Source organism: Pseudophryne corroboree, chromosome 3 (assembly GCF_028390025.1).
Source record: "Pseudophryne corroboree isolate aPseCor3 chromosome 3, aPseCor3.hap2, whole genome shotgun sequence".
Classification (NCBI taxonomy): domain Eukaryota; kingdom Metazoa; phylum Chordata; class Amphibia; order Anura; family Myobatrachidae; genus Pseudophryne; species Pseudophryne corroboree.
In genome coordinates, this window is record NC_086446.1 from 113739939 (window position 1) to 113754938 (window position 15000).

At 41.6% G+C, this 15000-nt stretch overlaps 46 non-coding genes and 21 pseudogenes across 46 annotated transcripts in view; all 67 read right to left on the minus strand.

Annotated features, from left to right (window-relative positions):
• Window positions 1–47: 47 nt before the first annotated feature.
• On the minus strand, window positions 48–166 carry LOC134892287 (5S ribosomal RNA; annotated as a pseudogene).
• Window positions 167–273: 107 nt separating this feature from the next.
• Window positions 274–392, minus strand: LOC134891729 (5S ribosomal RNA; annotated as a pseudogene).
• A 107-nt stretch (window positions 393–499) lies between these two features.
• Window positions 500–618, minus strand: LOC134891820 (5S ribosomal RNA; annotated as a pseudogene).
• Window positions 619–725: 107 nt separating this feature from the next.
• On the minus strand, window positions 726–844 carry LOC134887640 (5S ribosomal RNA; annotated as a pseudogene).
• Window positions 845–951: 107 nt separating this feature from the next.
• Window positions 952–1070, minus strand: LOC134884538 (5S ribosomal RNA). Its single transcript, XR_010168682.1, has one exon. It is a non-coding gene; the product is annotated as a 5S ribosomal RNA (ribosomal RNA).
• Window positions 1071–1177: 107 nt separating this feature from the next.
• On the minus strand, window positions 1178–1296 carry LOC134888421 (5S ribosomal RNA; annotated as a pseudogene).
• Window positions 1297–1403: 107 nt separating this feature from the next.
• LOC135063926 (5S ribosomal RNA) lies at window positions 1404–1522 on the minus strand. The gene has a single exon (XR_010250246.1). It is a non-coding gene; the product is annotated as a 5S ribosomal RNA (ribosomal RNA).
• A 107-nt stretch (window positions 1523–1629) lies between these two features.
• On the minus strand, window positions 1630–1748 carry LOC135061401 (5S ribosomal RNA). Its single transcript, XR_010247783.1, has one exon. It is a non-coding gene; the product is annotated as a 5S ribosomal RNA (ribosomal RNA).
• A 107-nt stretch (window positions 1749–1855) lies between these two features.
• On the minus strand, window positions 1856–1974 carry LOC134889392 (5S ribosomal RNA; annotated as a pseudogene).
• A 107-nt stretch (window positions 1975–2081) lies between these two features.
• On the minus strand, window positions 2082–2200 carry LOC134896256 (5S ribosomal RNA; annotated as a pseudogene).
• Window positions 2201–2307: 107 nt separating this feature from the next.
• On the minus strand, window positions 2308–2426 carry LOC134893140 (5S ribosomal RNA; annotated as a pseudogene).
• Window positions 2427–2533: 107 nt separating this feature from the next.
• On the minus strand, window positions 2534–2652 carry LOC134886086 (5S ribosomal RNA). Its single transcript, XR_010170181.1, has one exon. It is a non-coding gene; the product is annotated as a 5S ribosomal RNA (ribosomal RNA).
• A 107-nt stretch (window positions 2653–2759) lies between these two features.
• Window positions 2760–2878, minus strand: LOC134887641 (5S ribosomal RNA; annotated as a pseudogene).
• Window positions 2879–2985: 107 nt separating this feature from the next.
• LOC134890450 (5S ribosomal RNA) lies at window positions 2986–3104 on the minus strand (annotated as a pseudogene).
• A 107-nt stretch (window positions 3105–3211) lies between these two features.
• LOC134884539 (5S ribosomal RNA) lies at window positions 3212–3330 on the minus strand. The gene has a single exon (XR_010168683.1). It is a non-coding gene; the product is annotated as a 5S ribosomal RNA (ribosomal RNA).
• A 107-nt stretch (window positions 3331–3437) lies between these two features.
• Window positions 3438–3556, minus strand: LOC134894682 (5S ribosomal RNA; annotated as a pseudogene).
• Window positions 3557–3663: 107 nt separating this feature from the next.
• Window positions 3664–3782, minus strand: LOC134894103 (5S ribosomal RNA; annotated as a pseudogene).
• Window positions 3783–3889: 107 nt separating this feature from the next.
• Window positions 3890–4007, minus strand: LOC134888053 (5S ribosomal RNA; annotated as a pseudogene).
• Window positions 4008–4114: 107 nt separating this feature from the next.
• LOC135068231 (5S ribosomal RNA) lies at window positions 4115–4233 on the minus strand. Its single transcript, XR_010254437.1, has one exon. It is a non-coding gene; the product is annotated as a 5S ribosomal RNA (ribosomal RNA).
• Window positions 4234–4340: 107 nt separating this feature from the next.
• On the minus strand, window positions 4341–4459 carry LOC135070887 (5S ribosomal RNA). Its single transcript, XR_010257037.1, has one exon. It is a non-coding gene; the product is annotated as a 5S ribosomal RNA (ribosomal RNA).
• A 107-nt stretch (window positions 4460–4566) lies between these two features.
• LOC134886322 (5S ribosomal RNA) lies at window positions 4567–4685 on the minus strand. Its single transcript, XR_010170409.1, has one exon. It is a non-coding gene; the product is annotated as a 5S ribosomal RNA (ribosomal RNA).
• A 107-nt stretch (window positions 4686–4792) lies between these two features.
• LOC134886366 (5S ribosomal RNA) lies at window positions 4793–4911 on the minus strand. Its single transcript, XR_010170451.1, has one exon. It is a non-coding gene; the product is annotated as a 5S ribosomal RNA (ribosomal RNA).
• A 107-nt stretch (window positions 4912–5018) lies between these two features.
• Window positions 5019–5137, minus strand: LOC135065394 (5S ribosomal RNA). The gene has a single exon (XR_010251676.1). It is a non-coding gene; the product is annotated as a 5S ribosomal RNA (ribosomal RNA).
• Window positions 5138–5244: 107 nt separating this feature from the next.
• Window positions 5245–5363, minus strand: LOC134901160 (5S ribosomal RNA). The gene has a single exon (XR_010174653.1). It is a non-coding gene; the product is annotated as a 5S ribosomal RNA (ribosomal RNA).
• Window positions 5364–5470: 107 nt separating this feature from the next.
• Window positions 5471–5589, minus strand: LOC135068817 (5S ribosomal RNA). The gene has a single exon (XR_010255009.1). It is a non-coding gene; the product is annotated as a 5S ribosomal RNA (ribosomal RNA).
• A 107-nt stretch (window positions 5590–5696) lies between these two features.
• On the minus strand, window positions 5697–5815 carry LOC135065699 (5S ribosomal RNA). The gene has a single exon (XR_010251973.1). It is a non-coding gene; the product is annotated as a 5S ribosomal RNA (ribosomal RNA).
• A 107-nt stretch (window positions 5816–5922) lies between these two features.
• LOC134886367 (5S ribosomal RNA) lies at window positions 5923–6041 on the minus strand. Its single transcript, XR_010170452.1, has one exon. It is a non-coding gene; the product is annotated as a 5S ribosomal RNA (ribosomal RNA).
• Window positions 6042–6148: 107 nt separating this feature from the next.
• Window positions 6149–6267, minus strand: LOC134888227 (5S ribosomal RNA; annotated as a pseudogene).
• A 107-nt stretch (window positions 6268–6374) lies between these two features.
• LOC135067502 (5S ribosomal RNA) lies at window positions 6375–6493 on the minus strand. The gene has a single exon (XR_010253715.1). It is a non-coding gene; the product is annotated as a 5S ribosomal RNA (ribosomal RNA).
• A 107-nt stretch (window positions 6494–6600) lies between these two features.
• Window positions 6601–6719, minus strand: LOC135068243 (5S ribosomal RNA). The gene has a single exon (XR_010254448.1). It is a non-coding gene; the product is annotated as a 5S ribosomal RNA (ribosomal RNA).
• Window positions 6720–6826: 107 nt separating this feature from the next.
• Window positions 6827–6945, minus strand: LOC134887324 (5S ribosomal RNA; annotated as a pseudogene).
• A 107-nt stretch (window positions 6946–7052) lies between these two features.
• LOC134901583 (5S ribosomal RNA) lies at window positions 7053–7171 on the minus strand. Its single transcript, XR_010175069.1, has one exon. It is a non-coding gene; the product is annotated as a 5S ribosomal RNA (ribosomal RNA).
• Window positions 7172–7278: 107 nt separating this feature from the next.
• LOC135058412 (5S ribosomal RNA) lies at window positions 7279–7397 on the minus strand. The gene has a single exon (XR_010244841.1). It is a non-coding gene; the product is annotated as a 5S ribosomal RNA (ribosomal RNA).
• Window positions 7398–7505: 108 nt separating this feature from the next.
• On the minus strand, window positions 7506–7624 carry LOC135068369 (5S ribosomal RNA). Its single transcript, XR_010254573.1, has one exon. It is a non-coding gene; the product is annotated as a 5S ribosomal RNA (ribosomal RNA).
• Window positions 7625–7731: 107 nt separating this feature from the next.
• LOC134887062 (5S ribosomal RNA) lies at window positions 7732–7850 on the minus strand (annotated as a pseudogene).
• Window positions 7851–7957: 107 nt separating this feature from the next.
• On the minus strand, window positions 7958–8076 carry LOC135061080 (5S ribosomal RNA). Its single transcript, XR_010247472.1, has one exon. It is a non-coding gene; the product is annotated as a 5S ribosomal RNA (ribosomal RNA).
• A 107-nt stretch (window positions 8077–8183) lies between these two features.
• LOC135068818 (5S ribosomal RNA) lies at window positions 8184–8302 on the minus strand. Its single transcript, XR_010255010.1, has one exon. It is a non-coding gene; the product is annotated as a 5S ribosomal RNA (ribosomal RNA).
• A 107-nt stretch (window positions 8303–8409) lies between these two features.
• LOC135068600 (5S ribosomal RNA) lies at window positions 8410–8528 on the minus strand. The gene has a single exon (XR_010254794.1). It is a non-coding gene; the product is annotated as a 5S ribosomal RNA (ribosomal RNA).
• A 107-nt stretch (window positions 8529–8635) lies between these two features.
• On the minus strand, window positions 8636–8754 carry LOC135059715 (5S ribosomal RNA). The gene has a single exon (XR_010246116.1). It is a non-coding gene; the product is annotated as a 5S ribosomal RNA (ribosomal RNA).
• Window positions 8755–8861: 107 nt separating this feature from the next.
• On the minus strand, window positions 8862–8980 carry LOC134893854 (5S ribosomal RNA; annotated as a pseudogene).
• A 107-nt stretch (window positions 8981–9087) lies between these two features.
• On the minus strand, window positions 9088–9206 carry LOC135068255 (5S ribosomal RNA). The gene has a single exon (XR_010254459.1). It is a non-coding gene; the product is annotated as a 5S ribosomal RNA (ribosomal RNA).
• A 106-nt stretch (window positions 9207–9312) lies between these two features.
• Window positions 9313–9431, minus strand: LOC134885580 (5S ribosomal RNA). The gene has a single exon (XR_010169692.1). It is a non-coding gene; the product is annotated as a 5S ribosomal RNA (ribosomal RNA).
• A 107-nt stretch (window positions 9432–9538) lies between these two features.
• Window positions 9539–9657, minus strand: LOC134886488 (5S ribosomal RNA). Its single transcript, XR_010170569.1, has one exon. It is a non-coding gene; the product is annotated as a 5S ribosomal RNA (ribosomal RNA).
• Window positions 9658–9764: 107 nt separating this feature from the next.
• LOC134886053 (5S ribosomal RNA) lies at window positions 9765–9883 on the minus strand. Its single transcript, XR_010170149.1, has one exon. It is a non-coding gene; the product is annotated as a 5S ribosomal RNA (ribosomal RNA).
• A 107-nt stretch (window positions 9884–9990) lies between these two features.
• On the minus strand, window positions 9991–10109 carry LOC134886825 (5S ribosomal RNA). Its single transcript, XR_010170900.1, has one exon. It is a non-coding gene; the product is annotated as a 5S ribosomal RNA (ribosomal RNA).
• A 107-nt stretch (window positions 10110–10216) lies between these two features.
• LOC134892971 (5S ribosomal RNA) lies at window positions 10217–10335 on the minus strand (annotated as a pseudogene).
• Window positions 10336–10442: 107 nt separating this feature from the next.
• LOC134887756 (5S ribosomal RNA) lies at window positions 10443–10561 on the minus strand (annotated as a pseudogene).
• Window positions 10562–10668: 107 nt separating this feature from the next.
• LOC135061747 (5S ribosomal RNA) lies at window positions 10669–10787 on the minus strand. The gene has a single exon (XR_010248120.1). It is a non-coding gene; the product is annotated as a 5S ribosomal RNA (ribosomal RNA).
• Window positions 10788–10894: 107 nt separating this feature from the next.
• On the minus strand, window positions 10895–11013 carry LOC135065542 (5S ribosomal RNA). Its single transcript, XR_010251821.1, has one exon. It is a non-coding gene; the product is annotated as a 5S ribosomal RNA (ribosomal RNA).
• A 107-nt stretch (window positions 11014–11120) lies between these two features.
• Window positions 11121–11239, minus strand: LOC135068266 (5S ribosomal RNA). Its single transcript, XR_010254470.1, has one exon. It is a non-coding gene; the product is annotated as a 5S ribosomal RNA (ribosomal RNA).
• Window positions 11240–11346: 107 nt separating this feature from the next.
• LOC135066018 (5S ribosomal RNA) lies at window positions 11347–11465 on the minus strand. The gene has a single exon (XR_010252280.1). It is a non-coding gene; the product is annotated as a 5S ribosomal RNA (ribosomal RNA).
• A 110-nt stretch (window positions 11466–11575) lies between these two features.
• On the minus strand, window positions 11576–11694 carry LOC135069931 (5S ribosomal RNA). The gene has a single exon (XR_010256109.1). It is a non-coding gene; the product is annotated as a 5S ribosomal RNA (ribosomal RNA).
• Window positions 11695–11801: 107 nt separating this feature from the next.
• On the minus strand, window positions 11802–11920 carry LOC134900691 (5S ribosomal RNA). The gene has a single exon (XR_010174200.1). It is a non-coding gene; the product is annotated as a 5S ribosomal RNA (ribosomal RNA).
• Window positions 11921–12027: 107 nt separating this feature from the next.
• On the minus strand, window positions 12028–12146 carry LOC135067888 (5S ribosomal RNA). The gene has a single exon (XR_010254096.1). It is a non-coding gene; the product is annotated as a 5S ribosomal RNA (ribosomal RNA).
• Window positions 12147–12253: 107 nt separating this feature from the next.
• LOC135060556 (5S ribosomal RNA) lies at window positions 12254–12372 on the minus strand. The gene has a single exon (XR_010246949.1). It is a non-coding gene; the product is annotated as a 5S ribosomal RNA (ribosomal RNA).
• A 107-nt stretch (window positions 12373–12479) lies between these two features.
• LOC135068277 (5S ribosomal RNA) lies at window positions 12480–12598 on the minus strand. Its single transcript, XR_010254481.1, has one exon. It is a non-coding gene; the product is annotated as a 5S ribosomal RNA (ribosomal RNA).
• Window positions 12599–12705: 107 nt separating this feature from the next.
• Window positions 12706–12824, minus strand: LOC135066176 (5S ribosomal RNA). Its single transcript, XR_010252431.1, has one exon. It is a non-coding gene; the product is annotated as a 5S ribosomal RNA (ribosomal RNA).
• Window positions 12825–12931: 107 nt separating this feature from the next.
• Window positions 12932–13050, minus strand: LOC135065700 (5S ribosomal RNA). The gene has a single exon (XR_010251974.1). It is a non-coding gene; the product is annotated as a 5S ribosomal RNA (ribosomal RNA).
• A 107-nt stretch (window positions 13051–13157) lies between these two features.
• On the minus strand, window positions 13158–13276 carry LOC134888000 (5S ribosomal RNA; annotated as a pseudogene).
• Window positions 13277–13383: 107 nt separating this feature from the next.
• LOC135065395 (5S ribosomal RNA) lies at window positions 13384–13502 on the minus strand. The gene has a single exon (XR_010251677.1). It is a non-coding gene; the product is annotated as a 5S ribosomal RNA (ribosomal RNA).
• A 107-nt stretch (window positions 13503–13609) lies between these two features.
• Window positions 13610–13728, minus strand: LOC134896722 (5S ribosomal RNA). Its single transcript, XR_010172040.1, has one exon. It is a non-coding gene; the product is annotated as a 5S ribosomal RNA (ribosomal RNA).
• A 107-nt stretch (window positions 13729–13835) lies between these two features.
• Window positions 13836–13954, minus strand: LOC134890176 (5S ribosomal RNA; annotated as a pseudogene).
• A 107-nt stretch (window positions 13955–14061) lies between these two features.
• LOC135067503 (5S ribosomal RNA) lies at window positions 14062–14180 on the minus strand. Its single transcript, XR_010253716.1, has one exon. It is a non-coding gene; the product is annotated as a 5S ribosomal RNA (ribosomal RNA).
• A 107-nt stretch (window positions 14181–14287) lies between these two features.
• On the minus strand, window positions 14288–14406 carry LOC135062790 (5S ribosomal RNA). The gene has a single exon (XR_010249133.1). It is a non-coding gene; the product is annotated as a 5S ribosomal RNA (ribosomal RNA).
• A 107-nt stretch (window positions 14407–14513) lies between these two features.
• Window positions 14514–14632, minus strand: LOC135070638 (5S ribosomal RNA). The gene has a single exon (XR_010256794.1). It is a non-coding gene; the product is annotated as a 5S ribosomal RNA (ribosomal RNA).
• Window positions 14633–14739: 107 nt separating this feature from the next.
• LOC135063290 (5S ribosomal RNA) lies at window positions 14740–14858 on the minus strand. The gene has a single exon (XR_010249625.1). It is a non-coding gene; the product is annotated as a 5S ribosomal RNA (ribosomal RNA).
• Window positions 14859–14965: 107 nt separating this feature from the next.
• LOC134900692 (5S ribosomal RNA) overlaps window positions 14966–15000 on the minus strand; it is a 119-nt gene continuing 84 nt past the window's right edge. Inside the window, exon 1 of the ribosomal RNA XR_010174201.1 lies at window positions 14966–15000. This exon is cut by the window's right edge and continues 84 nt beyond it. This is a non-coding gene — a ribosomal RNA (5S ribosomal RNA).

The following is a 15000-nucleotide window of genomic DNA, read 5'->3' on the forward strand; positions in this document are numbered from 1 at the left end:
GTTTGAAAATGGAATGCATCAACAGAACGGTGTTGGCAGTATAAAAATATCTACAGCACCTTGTATTGCCAGGTGGTCTCCCATCCAAGTACTAAACAGGCCCAACACTGCTTAGCTTCTAAGATCAGATGAGATTGGGCGTACCCAGTGTGGTGTGGCTGTAGATAAGCTTTGTGGTTTCTGATAGAACTTTTCTACTTCTAACTACTGGTTCATAAATGAATACGTTTGAAAATGGAATGCATCAACAGAACGGTGTTGGCAGTATAAAAATATCTACAGTACCTTGTATTCCCAGGTGGTCTCCCATCCAAGTACTAACCAGGCACAACACTGCTTAGCTTCCAAAGTCAGATGAGATTGGGCGTATCCAGTGTGGTGTGGCTGTAGATGAGCTTTGTGGTTTCTGTTAGAACTTTTCTACTTCTAACTACTGGTTCATAAATTAATACGTTTGAAAATGGAATGCATCAACAGAACGGTGTTGGCAGTATAAAAATATCTACAGTACCTTGTATTCCCAGGTGGTCTCCCATCCAAGTACTAACCAGACCCAACACTGCTTAGCTTCAAATATCAGATGAGATTGGGCGTATCCAGTGTGGTGTGACTGTAGATGAGCTTTGTGGTTTCTGTTAGAACTTTTCTACTTCTAACTACTGGTTCATAAATGAATACATTTGAAAATGGAATACATCAACAGAACGGTGTTGGCAGTATAAACATATCTACAGCACCTTGTATTCCCAGGTGGTCTCCCATCCAAGTACTAACCAGGTACAACACTGCTTAGCTTCCAAGATCAGATGAGATTGGGCGTATCCAGTGTGGTGTGGCTGTAAATGAGCTTTGTGGTTTCTGTTAGAACTTTTCTACTTCTAACTACTGGTACATAAATGAATACGTTTGAAAATGGAATGCATCAACAGAACGGTGTTGGCAGTATAAAAATATCTACAGCACCTTGTATTCCCAGGTGGTCTCCCATCCAAGTACTAACCAGGCACAACACTGCTTAGCTTCCAAGATCAGATGAGATTGGGCATATCCAGTGTGGTGTGGCTGTAGATGAGCTTTGTGGTTTCTGTTACAACTTTTCTACTTCTAACTACTGGTTCATAAATGAATACGTTTGAAAATGGAATGCATCAACAGAACGGTGTTGGCAGTATAAAAATATCTACAGCACCTTGTATTCCCAGGTGGGCTCCCATCCAAGTACTAACCAGGCACAACACTGCTTAGCTTCCAAGATCAGATGAGATTGGGCGTATCCAGTGTGGTGTGGCTGTAAATGAGCTTTGTGGTTTCTGTTAGAACTTTTCTACTTCTAACTACTGGTACATAAATGAATACGTTTGAAAATGGAATGCATCAACAGAACGGTGTTGGCAGTATAAAAATATCTACAGCACCTTGTATTCCCAGGTGGTCTCCCATCCAAGTACTAACCAGGCCCAACACTGCTTAGCTTCCAAGATCAGATGAGATTGGGCGTATCCAGTGTGGTGTGGCTGTACATGCGCTTTGTGGTTTCTGTTACAACTTTTCTACTTCTAACTACTGGTTCATAAATGAATACGTTTGAAAATGGAATGCATCAACAGAACGGTGTTGGCAGTATAAAAATATCTACAGCACCTTGTATTCCCAGGTGGTCTCCCATCCAAGTACTAACCAGGCACAACACTGCTTAGCTTCCAAGATCAGATGAGATTGGGCGTATCCAGTGTGGTATGGCTGTAGATGAGCTTTGTTGTTTCTGATAGAACTTTTCTACTTCTAACTACTGGTTCATAAATGAATACGTTTGAAAATGGAATGCATCAACAGAACGGTGTTGGCAGTATAAAAATATCTACAGCACCTTGTATTCCCAGGTGGTCTCCCATCAAAGTACTAACCAGGCACAACACTGCTTAGTTTCCAAGATCAGATGAGATTGGGCGTATCCAGTGTGGTGTGGCTGTAGATGAGCTTTGTGGTTTCTGTTACAACTTTTCTACTTCTAACTACTGGTTCATAAATGAATACGTTTGAAAATGGAATGCATCAACAGAACGGTGTTGGCAGTATAAAAATATCTACAGCACCTTGTATTGCCAGGTGGTCTCCCATCCAAGTACTAAACAGGCCCAACACTGCTTAGCTTCTAAGATCAGATGAGAATGGGCGTACCCAGTGTGGTGTGGCTGTAGCTAAGCTTTGTTGTTTCTGATAGAACTTTTCTACTTCTAACTACTGGTTCATAAATGAATACGTTTGAAAATGGAATGCATCAACAGAACGGTGTTGGCAGTATAAAAATATCTACAGCACCTTGTATTCCCAGGTGGTCTCCCATCCAAGTACTAACCAGGCACAACACTGCTTAGCTTCTAAAGTCAGATGAGATTGGGCGTATCCAGTGTGGTGTGGCTGTAGATGAGCTTTGTGGTTTCTGTTAGAACTTTTCTACTTCTAACTACTGGTTCATAAATGAATACGTTTGAAAATGGAATGCATCAACAGAACGGTGTTGGCAGTATAAAAATATCTACAGTACCTTGTATTCCCAGGTGGTCTCCCATCCAAGTACTAACCAGACCCAACACTGCTTAGCTTCTAAGATCAGATGAGATTGGGCGTATCCAGTGTGGTGTGACTGTAGATGAGCTTTGTGGTTTCTGTTAGAACTTTTCTACTTCTAACTACTGGTTCATAAATGAATACATTTGAAAATGGAATGCATCAACAGAACGGTGTTGGCAGTATAAAAATATCTACAGCACCTTGTATTCCCAGGTGGTCTCCCATCCAAGTACTAACCAGGTACAACACTGCTTAGCTTCCAAGATCAGATGAGATTGGGCGTATCCAGTGTGGTGTGGCTGTAAATAAGCTTTGTGGTTTCTGTTAGAACTTTTCTACTTCTAACTACTGGTACATAAATGAATACGTTTGAAAATGGAATGCATCAACAGAACGGTGTTGGCAGTATAAAAATATCTACAGCACCTTGTATTCCCAGGTGGTCTCCCATCCAAGTGCTAACCAGGCCCAACACTGCTTAGCTTCCAAGATCAGATGAGATTGGGCGTATCCAGTGTTGTGTGGCTGTAGATGCGCTTTGTGGTTTCTGTTACAACTTTTCTACTTCTAACTACTGGTTCATAAATGAATACGTTTGAAAATGGAATGCATCAACAGAACGGTGTTGGCAGTATAAAAATATCTACAGCACCTTGTATTCCCAGGTGGTCTCCCATCCAAGTACTAACCAGGCACAACACTGCTTAGCTTCCAAGATCAGATGAGATTGGGCATATCCAGTGTGGTGTGGCTGTAGATGAGTTTTCCGGTTTCTGTTAGAACTTTTCTACTTCTAACTACTGGTTCATAAATGAATACGTTTGAAAATGGAATGCATCAACAGAACGGTGTTGGCAGTATAAAAATATCTACAGGACCTTGTATTCCCTGGTGGTCTCCCATCCAAGTACTAACCAGGTACAACACTGCTTAGCTTCCAAGATCAGATGAGATTGGGCATATCCAGTGTGGTGTGGCTGTAGATGAGCTTTGTGGTTTCTGTTAGAACTTTTCTACTTCTAACTACTGGTTCATAAATGAATACGTTTGAAAATGGAATGCATCAACAGAACCGTGTTGGCAGTATAAAAATATCTACAGCACCTTGTATTCCCAGGCGGTCTCCCATCAAAGTACTAACCAGGCACAACACAGCTTAGCTTCCAAGATCAGATGAGATTGGGCATACCCAGTATGGTGTGGCTGTAGATGAGCTTTGTGGTTTCTGTTAGAACTTTTCTACTTCTAACTACTGGTTCATAAATGAATACGTTTGAAAATGGAATGCATCAACAGAACGGTGTTGGCAGTATAAAAATATCTACAGCACCTTGTATTCCCAGGTGGTCTCCCATCCAAGTACTAACCAGGCCCAACACTGCTTAGCTTCCAAGATCAGATGAGATTGGGCTATCCAGTGTGGTGTGGCTGTAGATGAGCTTTGTGGTTTCTGTTTGAACTTTTCTACTTCTAACTACTGGTTCATAAATGAATACGTTTGAAAATGGAATGCATCAACAGAACGGTGTTGGCAGTATAAAAATATCTACAGCACCTTGTATTCCCAGGTGGTCTCCCATCCAAGTACTAACCAGGCCCAACACTGCTTAGCTTCCAAGATCAGATGAGATTGGGCGTATCCAGTGTGGTGTGGCTGTAGATGAGCTTTGTGGTTTCTGTTAGAACTTTTCTACTTCTAACTACTGGTTCATAAATGAATACGTTTGAAAATGGAATGCATCAACAGAACGGTGTTGGTAGTATAAAAATATCTACAGCACCTTGTATTCCCAGGTGGTCTCCCATCCGAGTACTAACCAGGCCCCACTCTGCTTAGCTTCCAAGATCAGATGAGATTGGGCGTATCCAGTGTGGTGTAGCTGTAGATGAGCTCTGTGGTTTCTGTTAGAACTTTTCTACTTCTAACTACTGGTTCATAAATGAAAACGTTTGAAAATGGAATGCATCAACAGAACGGTGTTGGCAGTATAAAAATATCTACAGCACCTTGTATTCCTAGGTGGTCTCCCATCCAAGTACTAACCAGGCCCAACACTGCTTAGCTTCCAAGATCAGATGAGATTGGGTGTATCCAGTGTTGTGTTGCTGTAGATGAACTTTCTGGTTTCTGTTAGAACTTTTCTACTTCTAACTACTGGTTCATAAATGAATACGTTTTAAAATGGAATGCATCAACAGAACGGTGTTGGCAGTATAAAAATATCTACAGCACCTTGTATTCCCAGGTGGCCTCCCATCCAAGTACTAACCAGGCCCAACACTGCTTAGTTTCCAAGATCAGATGAGATTGGGCGTATCCAGTGTGGTGTGGCTGTAAATGAGCTTTGTGGTTTCTGTTAGAACTTTTCTACTTCTAACTACTGGTTCATAAATGAATACGTTTGAAAATGGAATGCATCAACAGAACGGTGTTGGCAGTATAAAAATATCTACAGCACCTTGTATCCCCAGGTGGTCTCCCATCCAAGTACTAACCAGGCCCAACACTGCTTAGCTTCCAAGATCAGATGAGATTGGGCGTATCCAGTGTGGTGTGGCTGTAGATGAGCTTTGTGGTTTCTGTTAGAACTTTTCTACTTCTAACTACTGGTTCATAAATGAATACGTTTGAAAATGGAATGCATCAACAGAACGGTGTTGGCAGTATAAAAATATCTACAGCACCTTGTATTCCCAGGTGGTCTCCCATCCAAGTACTAATCAGGCCCAACACTGCTTAGCTTCCAAGATCAGATGAGATTGGGCGTATCCAGTGTGGTGTGGCTGTAGATGAGCTTAGTGGTTTCTGTTAGAACTTTTCTACTTCTAACTACTGGTTCATAAATGAATACGTTTTAAAATGGAATGCATCAACAGAACGGTGTTGGCAGTATAAAAATATCTACAGCACCTTGTATTCCCAGGTGGTCTCCCATCCAAGTACTAACCAGGCCGAACACTGCTTAGCTTCCAAGATCAGATGAGATTGGGCGTATCCAGTGTGGTGTGGCTGTAGATGAGCTTTGTGGTTTCTGTTTGAACTTTTCTACTTCTAACTACTGGTTCATAAATGAAAACGTTTGAAAATGGAATGCATCAACAGAACGGTGTTGGCAGTATAAAAATATCTACAGCACCTTGTATTCCTAGGTGGTCTCCCATCCAAGTACTAACCAGGCCCAACACTGCTTAGCTTCCAAGATCAGATGAGATTGGGCGTATCCAGTGTGGTGTTGCTGTAGATGAACTTTCTGGTTTCTGTTAGAACTTTTCTACTTCTAACTACTGGTTCATAAATGAATATGTTTTAAAATGGAATGCATCAACAGAACGGTGTTGGCAGTATAAAAATATCTACAGCACCTTGTATTCCCAGGTGGCCTCCCATCCAAGTACTAACCAGGCCCAACACTGCTTAGTTTCCAAGATCAGATGAGATTGGGCGTATCCAGTGTGGTGTGGCTGTAAATGAGCTTTGTGGTTTCTGTTAGAACTTTTCTACTTCTAACTACTGGTTCATAAATGAATACGTTTGAAAATGGAATGCATCAACAGAACGGTGTTGGCAGTATAAAAATATCAACAGCACCTTGTATCCCCAGGTGGTCTCCCATCCAAGTACTAACCAGGCCCAACACTGCTTAGCTTCCAAGATCAGATGAGATTGGGCGTATCCAGTGTGGTTTTGCTGTAGATGAACTTTCTGGTTTCTGTTAGAACTTTTCTACTTCTAACTACTGGTTCATAAATGAATACATTTGAAAATTGAATGCATCAACAGAACGGTGTTGGCAGTATAAAAATATCTACAGCACCTTGTATTCCTAGGTGGTCTCCCATCCAAGTACTAGCCAGGCCCAACACTGCTTAGCTTCCAAGATCAGATGAGATTGGGCGTACCCAGTGTGGTGTGGCTGTAGATGAGCTTTGTGGTTTCTGTTTGAACTTTTCTACTTCTAACTACTGGTTCATAAATGAATACGTTTGAAAATGGAATGCATCAACAGAACGGTGTTGGTAGTATAAAAATATCTACAGCACCTTGTATTCCCAGGTGGTCTCCCATCCAAGTACTAACCAGGCCCAACACTGCTTAGCTTCCAAGATCAGATGAGATTGGGCGTATCCAGTGTGGTGTGGCTGTAGATGAGCTTTGTGGTTTCTGTTAGAACTTTTCTACTTCTAACTACTGGTTCATAAATGAATACGTTTGAAAATGGAATGCATCAACAGAACGGTGTTGGCAGTATAAAAATATCTACAGCAACTTGTATTCCCAGGTGGTCTCCCATCCAAGTACTAACCAGGCCCAACACTGCTTAGCTTCCAAGATCAGATGAGATTGGGCGTATCTAGTGTGGTGTTGCTGTAGATGAACTTTCTGGTTTCTGTTAGAACTTTTCTACTTCTAACTACTGGTTCATAAATGAATACGTTTTAAAATGGAATGCATCAACAGAACGGTGTTGGCAGTATAAAAATATCTACAGCACCATGTATTCCCAGGTGGTCTCCCATCCAAGTACTAACCAGGCCCAACACTGCTTAGCTTCCAAGATCAGATGAGATTGGGCGTATCCAGTGTGGTGTGACTGTAGATGAGCTTTGTGGTTTCTGTTAGAACTTTTCTACTTCTAACTACTGGTTCATAAATGAATACGTTTGAAAATGGAATGCATCAACAGAACGGTGTTGGCAGTATAAAAATATCTACAGCACCTTGTATTCCCAGGTGGTCTCCCATCCAAGTACTAACCAGGCCCAACACTGCTTAGCTTCCAAGATCAGATGAGATTGGGCGTATCCAGTGTGGTGTAGCTGTAGATGAGCTTGGTGGTTTCTGTTAGAACTTTTCTACTTCTAACTACTGGTTCATAAATTTAATACGTTTGAAAATGGAATGCATCAACAGAACGGTGTTGGCAGTATAAAAATATCTACAGCACCTTGTATTCCAAGGTGATCTCCCATCCAAGTACTAACCAGGCCCAACACTGCTTAGCTTCCAAGATCAGATGAGATTGGGCGTATCCAGTGTGGTGTGGCTGTAGATGAGCTTAGTGGTTTCTGTTAGAACTTTTCTACTTCTAACTACTGGTTCATAAATGAATACGTTTTAAAATGGAATGCATCAACAGAACGGTGTTGGCAGTATAAAAATAGCTACAGCACCTTGTATTCCCAGGTTGTCTCCCATCCAAGTACTAACCAGGCCCAACACTGCTTAGCTTCCAAGATCAGATGAGATTGGGCGTATCCAGTGTGGTGTGGCTGTAGATGAGCTTTGTGGTTTCTGTTTGAACTTTTCTACTTCTAACTACTGGTTCATAAATGAATACGTTTGAAAATGGAATGCATCAACAGAACGGTGTTGGCAGTATAAAAATATCTACAGCACCTTGTATTCCCAGGTGGTCTCCCATCCAAGTACTAACTAGGCCCAACACTGCTTAGCTTCCAAGATCAGATGAGATTGGGCGTATCCAGTGTAGTGTGGCTGTAGATGAGCTTTGTGGTTTCTGTTAGAACTTTTCTACTTCTAACTACTGGTTCATAAATGAATACGTTTGAAAATGGAATGCACCAACAGAACGGTGTTGGCAGTATAAAAATATCTACAGCACCTTGTATTCCCAGGTGGTCTCCCATCCAAGTACTAACCAGGCCGAACACTGCTTAGCTTCCAAGATCAGATGAGATTGGGCGTATCCAGTGTGGTGTGGCTGTAGATGAGTTTTGTGGTTTCTGTTTGAACTTTTCTACTTCTAACTACTGGTTCATAAATGAATACGTTTGAAAATGGAATGCATCAACAGAACGGTGTTGGTAGTATAAAAATATCTACAGCACCTTGTATTCCCAGGTGGTCTCCCATCCAAGTACTAACCAGACCCAACACTGCTTAGCTTCCAAGATCAGATGAAATTGGGCGTATCCAGTGTGGTGTGGCTGTAGATGAGCTCTGTGGTTTCTGTTAGAACTTTTCTACTTCTAACTACTGGTTCATAAATGAAAACGTTTGAAAATGGAATGCATCAACAGAACGGTGTTGGCAGTATAAAAATATCTACAGCACCTTGTATTCCCAGGTGGTCTCCCATCCAAGTACTAACCAGGCCCAACACTGCTTAGCTTCCAAGATCAGATGAGATTGGGCGTATCCAGTGTGGTGTTGCTGTAGATGAACTTTCTGGTTTCTGTTAGAACTTTTCTACTTCTAACTACTGGTTCATAAATGAATACGTTTTAAAATGGAATGCATCAACAGAACGGTGTTGGCAGTATAAAAATATCTACATCACCTTGTATTCCCAGGTGGCCTCCCATCCAAGTACTAACCAGGCCCAACACTGCTTAGTTTCCAAGATCAGATGAGATTGTGCGTATCCAGTGTGGTGTGGCTGTAGATGAGCTTTGTGGTTTCTGTTAGAACTTTTCTACTTCTAACTACTGGTTCATAAATGAATACGTTTGAAAATGGAATGCATCAACAGAACGGTGTTGGCAGTATAAAAATATCTACAGCACCTTGTATTCCCAGGTGGTCTCCCATCCAAGTACTAACCAGGCCCAACACTGCTTAGCTTCCAAGATCAGATGAGATTGGGCGTATCCAGTGTGGTGTGGCTGTAGATGAGCTTTGTGGTTTCTGTTAGAACTTTTCTACTTCTAACTACTGGTTCATAAATGAAAACGTTTGAAATGGAATGCATCAACAGAATGGTGTTGGCAGTATAAAAATATCTACAGCACCTTGTATTCCCAGGTGGTCTCCCATCCAAGTACTAACCAGGCCAAACACTGCTTAGCTTCCAAGATCAGATGAAATTGGGCGTATCCAGTGTGGTGTGGCTGTAGATGAGCTTAGTAGTTTCTGTTAGAACTTTTCTACTTCTAACTACTGGTTCATAAATGAATACGTTTTAAAATGGAATGCATCAACAGAACGGTGTTGGCAGTATAAAAATAGCTACAGCACCTTGTATTCCCAGGTGGTCTCCCATCCAAGAACTAACCAGGCCCAACACTGCTTAGCTTCCAAGATCAGATGAGATTGGGCGTATCCAGTGTGGTGTGGCTGCAGATGAGCTTTGTGGTTTCTGTTAGAACTTTTCTACTTCTAACTACTGGTTCATAAATGAATACGTTTGAAAATGGAATGCATCAACAGAACGGTGTTGGCAGTATAAAAATATCTACAGCACCTTGTATTCCCAGGTGGTCTCCCATCCAAGTACTAACCAGCCCCAACACTGCTTAGCTTCCAAGATCAGATGAGATTGGGCGTATCCAGTGTGGTGTTGCTGTAGATGAACTTTCTGGTTTCTGTTAGAACTTTTCTACTTCTAACTACAGGTTCATAAATGAATACATTTGAAAATTGAATGCATCAACAGAACGGTGTTGGCAGTATAAAAATATCTACAGCACCTTGTATTCCTAGGTGGTCTCCCATCCAAGTACTAACCAGGCCCAACACTGCTTAGCTTCCAAGATCAGATGAGATTGGGCGTACCCAGTTTGGTGTGGCTGTAGATGAGCTTTGTGGTTTCTGTTAGAACTTTTCTACTTCTAACTACTGGTTCATAAATGAAAACGTTTGAAAATGGAATGCATCAACAGACCGGTGTTGGCAGTATAAAAATATCTACAGCACCTTGTATTCCCAGGTGGTCTCATATCCAAGTACTAACCAGGCCCAAAACTGCTTAGCTTCCAAGATCAGATGAGATTGGGCGTATCCAGTGTGGTGTGGCTGTAGATGAGCTTTGTGGTTTCTGTTTGAACTTTTCTACTTCTAACTACTGGTTCATAAATGAATACATTTGAAAATGGAATGCATCAACAGAACGGTGTTGGCAGTATAAAAATATCTACAGCACCTTGTATTCCCATGTGGTCTCCCATCCAAGTACTAACCAGGCCCAACACTGCTTAGCTAACAAGATCAGATGAGATTGGGCGTATCCAGTGTGGTGTTGCTGTAGATGAACTTTCTGGTTTCTGTTAGAACTTTTCTACTTCTAACTACTGGTTCATAAATGAATACTTTTTAAAATGGAATGCATCAACAGAATGGTGTTGGTAGTATAAAAATATCTACAGCACCTTGTATTCCCAGGGGGTCTCCCATACAAGTACTAACCAGGCCCAACACTGCTTAGCTTCCAAGATCAGATGAGATTGGGCGTATCCAGTGTGGTGTGGCTGTAGATGAACTTTGTGGTTTCTGTTAGAACTTTTCTACTTCTAACTACTGGATCATAAATGAATACGTTTGAAAATGGAATGCATCAACAGAACGGTGTTGGCAGTATAAAAATATCTACAGCACCTTGTATTCCCAGGTGGTCTCCCATACAAGTACTGACCAGGCCCAACACTGCTTAGCTTCCAAGATCAGATGAGATTGGGCGTATCCAGTGTGGTGTGGCTGTAGATGAGCTTTGTGCTTTCTGTTTGAACTTTTCTACTTCTAACTACTGGTTCATAAATGAATACATTTGAAAAGTGAATGCATCAACAGAACGGTGTTGGCAGTATAAAAATATCTACAGCACCTTGTATTCCCAGGTGGTCTCCCATCCAAGTACTAACCAGGCCCAACACTGCTTAGCTTCCAAGATCAGATGAGATTGGGCGTATCCAGTGTGGTGTGGCTGTAGATGAGCTTTGTGGTTTCTGTTAGAACTTTTCTACTTCTAACTACTGGTTCATAAATGAATACGTTTGAAAATGGAATGCATCAACAGAACGGTGTTGGCAGTATAAAAATATCTACAGCACCTTGTATTCCCAGGTGGTCTCCCATCCAAGTACTAACCAGGCCCAACACTGCTTAGCTTCCAAGATCAGTTGTGATTGGGCGTATCCAGTGTGGTGTGGCTGTAGATGAATTTTGTGGTTTCTGTTAGAACTTTTCTACTTCTAACTACTGGTTCATAAATGAATACGTTTGAAAATGGAATGCATCAACAGAACGGTGTTGGCAGTATAAAAAAAATATCTACAGCACCTTGTATTTCCAGGTGGTCTCCCATCCAAGTACTAACCAGGCCCAACACTGCTTAGCTTCCAAGATCAGAAGAGATTGGGCGTATCCAGTGTGGTGTGGCTGTAGATGAACTTTTTGGTTTCTGTTAGAACTTTTCTACTTCTAACTACTGGTTCATAAATGAATACGTTTTAAAATGGAATGCATCAACAGAACGGTGTTGGCAGTATAAAAATATCTACAGCACCATGTATTCCCAGGTGGTCTCCCATCCAAGTACTAACCAGGCCCAACACTGCTTAGCTTCCAAGATCAGATGAGATTGGGCGTATCCAGTGTGGTGTGGCTGTAGATGAGCTTTGTGGTTTCTGTTAGATTTTTTCTACTTCTAACTACTGGTTCATAAATGAATACGTTTGAAAATGGAATGCATCAACAGAACGGTGTTGGCAGTATAAAAATATCTACAGCACCTTGTATTCCCAGGTGGTCTCCCATCCAAGTACTAACCAGGCCCAATACTGCTTAGCTTCCAAGATCAGATGAGATTGGGCGTATCCAGTGTGGTGTAGCTGTAGATGAGCTTGGTGGTTTCTGTTAGAACTTTTCTACTTCTAACTACTGGTTCATAAATGAATACATTTGAAAATGGAATGCATCAACAGAACGGTGTTGGCAGTATAAAAATAGCTACAGCACCTTGTATTCCCAGGTGGTCTCCCATCCAAGTACTAACCAGGCCCAACACTGCTTAGCTTCCAAGATCAGATGAGATTGGGCGTATCCAGTGTGGTGTGGCTGTAGATGAGCTTTGTGGTTTCTGTTTGAACTTTTCTACTTCTAACTACTGGTTCATAAATTTATACGTTTGAAAATGGAATGCATCAACAGAACGGTGTTGGCAGTATAAAAATATCTACAGCACCTTGTATTCCCAGGTGGTCTCCCATCCAAGTACTAACCAGGCCCAACACTGCTTAGCTTCCAAGATCAGATGAGATTGGGCGTATCCAGTGTGGTGTGGCTGTAGATGAGCATTGTGGTTTCTGTTAGAACTTTTCTACTTCTAACTACTGGTTCATAAATGAATACGTTTGAAAATGGAATGCATCAACAGAACGGTGTTGGTAGTATAAAAATATCTACAGCACCTTGTATTCCCAGGTGGTCTCCCATCCAAGTACTAACCAGGCCCAACTCTGCTTAGCTTCCAAGATCAGATGAGATTGGGCGTATCCAGGGCGGTGTAGCTGTAGATGAGCTCTGTGGTTTCTGTTAGAACTTTTCTACTTCTAACTACTGGTTCATAAATGAAAACGTTTGAAAATGGAATGCATCAACAGAACGGTGTTGGCAGTATAAAAATATCTACAGCACCTTGTATTCCTAGGTGGTCTCCCATCCAAGTACTAACCAGGCCCAACACTGCTTAGCTTCCAAGATCAGATGAGATTGGGCGTATCCAGTGTGGTGTTGCTGTAGATGAACTTTCTGGTTTCTGTTAGAACTTTTCTACTTCTAACTACTGGTTCATAAATGAATACGTTTTAAAATGGAATGCATCAACAGAACGGTGTTGGCAGTATAAAAATATCTACAGCACCTTGTATTCCCAGGTGGCCTCCCATCCAAGTACTAACCAGGCCCAACACTGCTTAGTTTCCAAGATCAGATGAGATTGGGCGTATCCAGTGTGGTGTGACTGTAAATGAGCTTTGTGGTTTCTGTTAGAACTTTTCTACTTCTAACTACTGGTTCATAAATGAATACGTTTGAAAATTGAATGCTTCAACAGAACGGTGTTGGCAGTATAAAAATATCTACAGCACCTTGTATCCCCAGGTGGTCTCCCATCCAAGTACTAACCAGGCCCAACACTGCTTAGCTTCCAAGATCAGATGAGATTGGGCGTATCCAGTGTGGTGTGGCTGTAGATGAGCTTTGTGGTTTCTGTTAGAACTTTTCTACTTCTAACTACTGGTTCATAAATGAATACGTTTGAAAATGGAATGCATCAACAGAACGGTGTTGGCAGTATAAAAATATCTACAGCACCTTGTATTCCCAGGTGGTCTCCCATCCAAGTACTAATCAGGCCCAACACTGCTTAGCTTCCAAGATCAGATGAGATTGGGTGTATCCAGTGTGGTGTGGCTGTAGATGAGCTTAGTGGTTTCTGTTAGAACTTTTCTACTTCTAACTACTGGTTCATAAATGAATACGTTTTAAAATGGAATGCATCAACAGAACGGTGTTGGCAGTATAAAAATATCTACAGCACCTTGTATTCCCAGGTGGTCTCCCATCCAAGTACTAACCAGTGCCAACACTGCTTAGCTTCCAAGATCAGATGAGATTGGGCGTATCCAGTGTGGTTTTGCTGTAGATGAACTTTCTGGTTTCTGTTAGAACTTTTCTACTTCTAACTACTGGTTCATAAATGAATACATTTGAAAATTGAATGCATCAACAGAACGGTGTTGGCAGTATAAAAATATCTACAGCACCTTGTATTCCTAGGTGGTCTCCCATCCAAGTACTAGCCAGGCCCAACACTGCTTAGCTTCCAAGATCAGATGAGATTGGGCGTACCCAGTGTGGTGTGGCTGTAGATGAGCTTTGTGGTTTCTGTTTGAACTTTTCTACTTCTAACTACTGGTTCATAAATGAATACGTTTGAAAATGGAATGCATCAACAGAACGGTGTTGGTAGTATAAAAATATCTACAGCACCTTGTATTCCCAGGTGGTCTCCCATCCAAGTACTAACCAGGCCCAACACTGCTTAGCTTCCAAAATCAGATGAGATTGGGCGTATCCAGTGTGGTGTGGCTGTAGATGAGCTTCGTGGTTTCTGTTAGAACTTTTCTACTTCTAACTACTGGTTCATAAATGAATACGTTTGAAAATGGAATGCATCAACAGAACGGTGTTGGCAGTATAAAAATATCTACAGCATCTTGTATTCCCAGGTGGACTCCCATCCAAGTACTAACCAGGCCCAACACTGCTTAGCTTCCAAGATCAGATGAGATTGGGCGTATCCAGTGCGGTGTGGCTGTAGATGAGCTTTGTGGTTTCTGTTAGAACTTTTCTACTTCTAACTACTGGTTCATAAATGAATACGTTTGAAAATGGAATGCATCAACAGAACGGTGTTGTCAGTATAAAAATATCTACAGCACCTTGCATTCCCAGGTGGTCTCCCATCCAAGTACTAACCAGGCCCAACACTGCTTAGCTTCCAAGATCAGATGAGATTGGGCGTATCCAGTGTGGTGTTGCTGTAGATGAACTTTCTGGTTTCTGTTAGAACTTTTCTACTTCTAACTACTGGTTCATAAATGAATACGTTTTAAAATGGAATGCATCAACAGAACGGTGTTGGCAGTATAAAAATATCTACAGCACCATGTATTCCCAGGTGGTCTCCC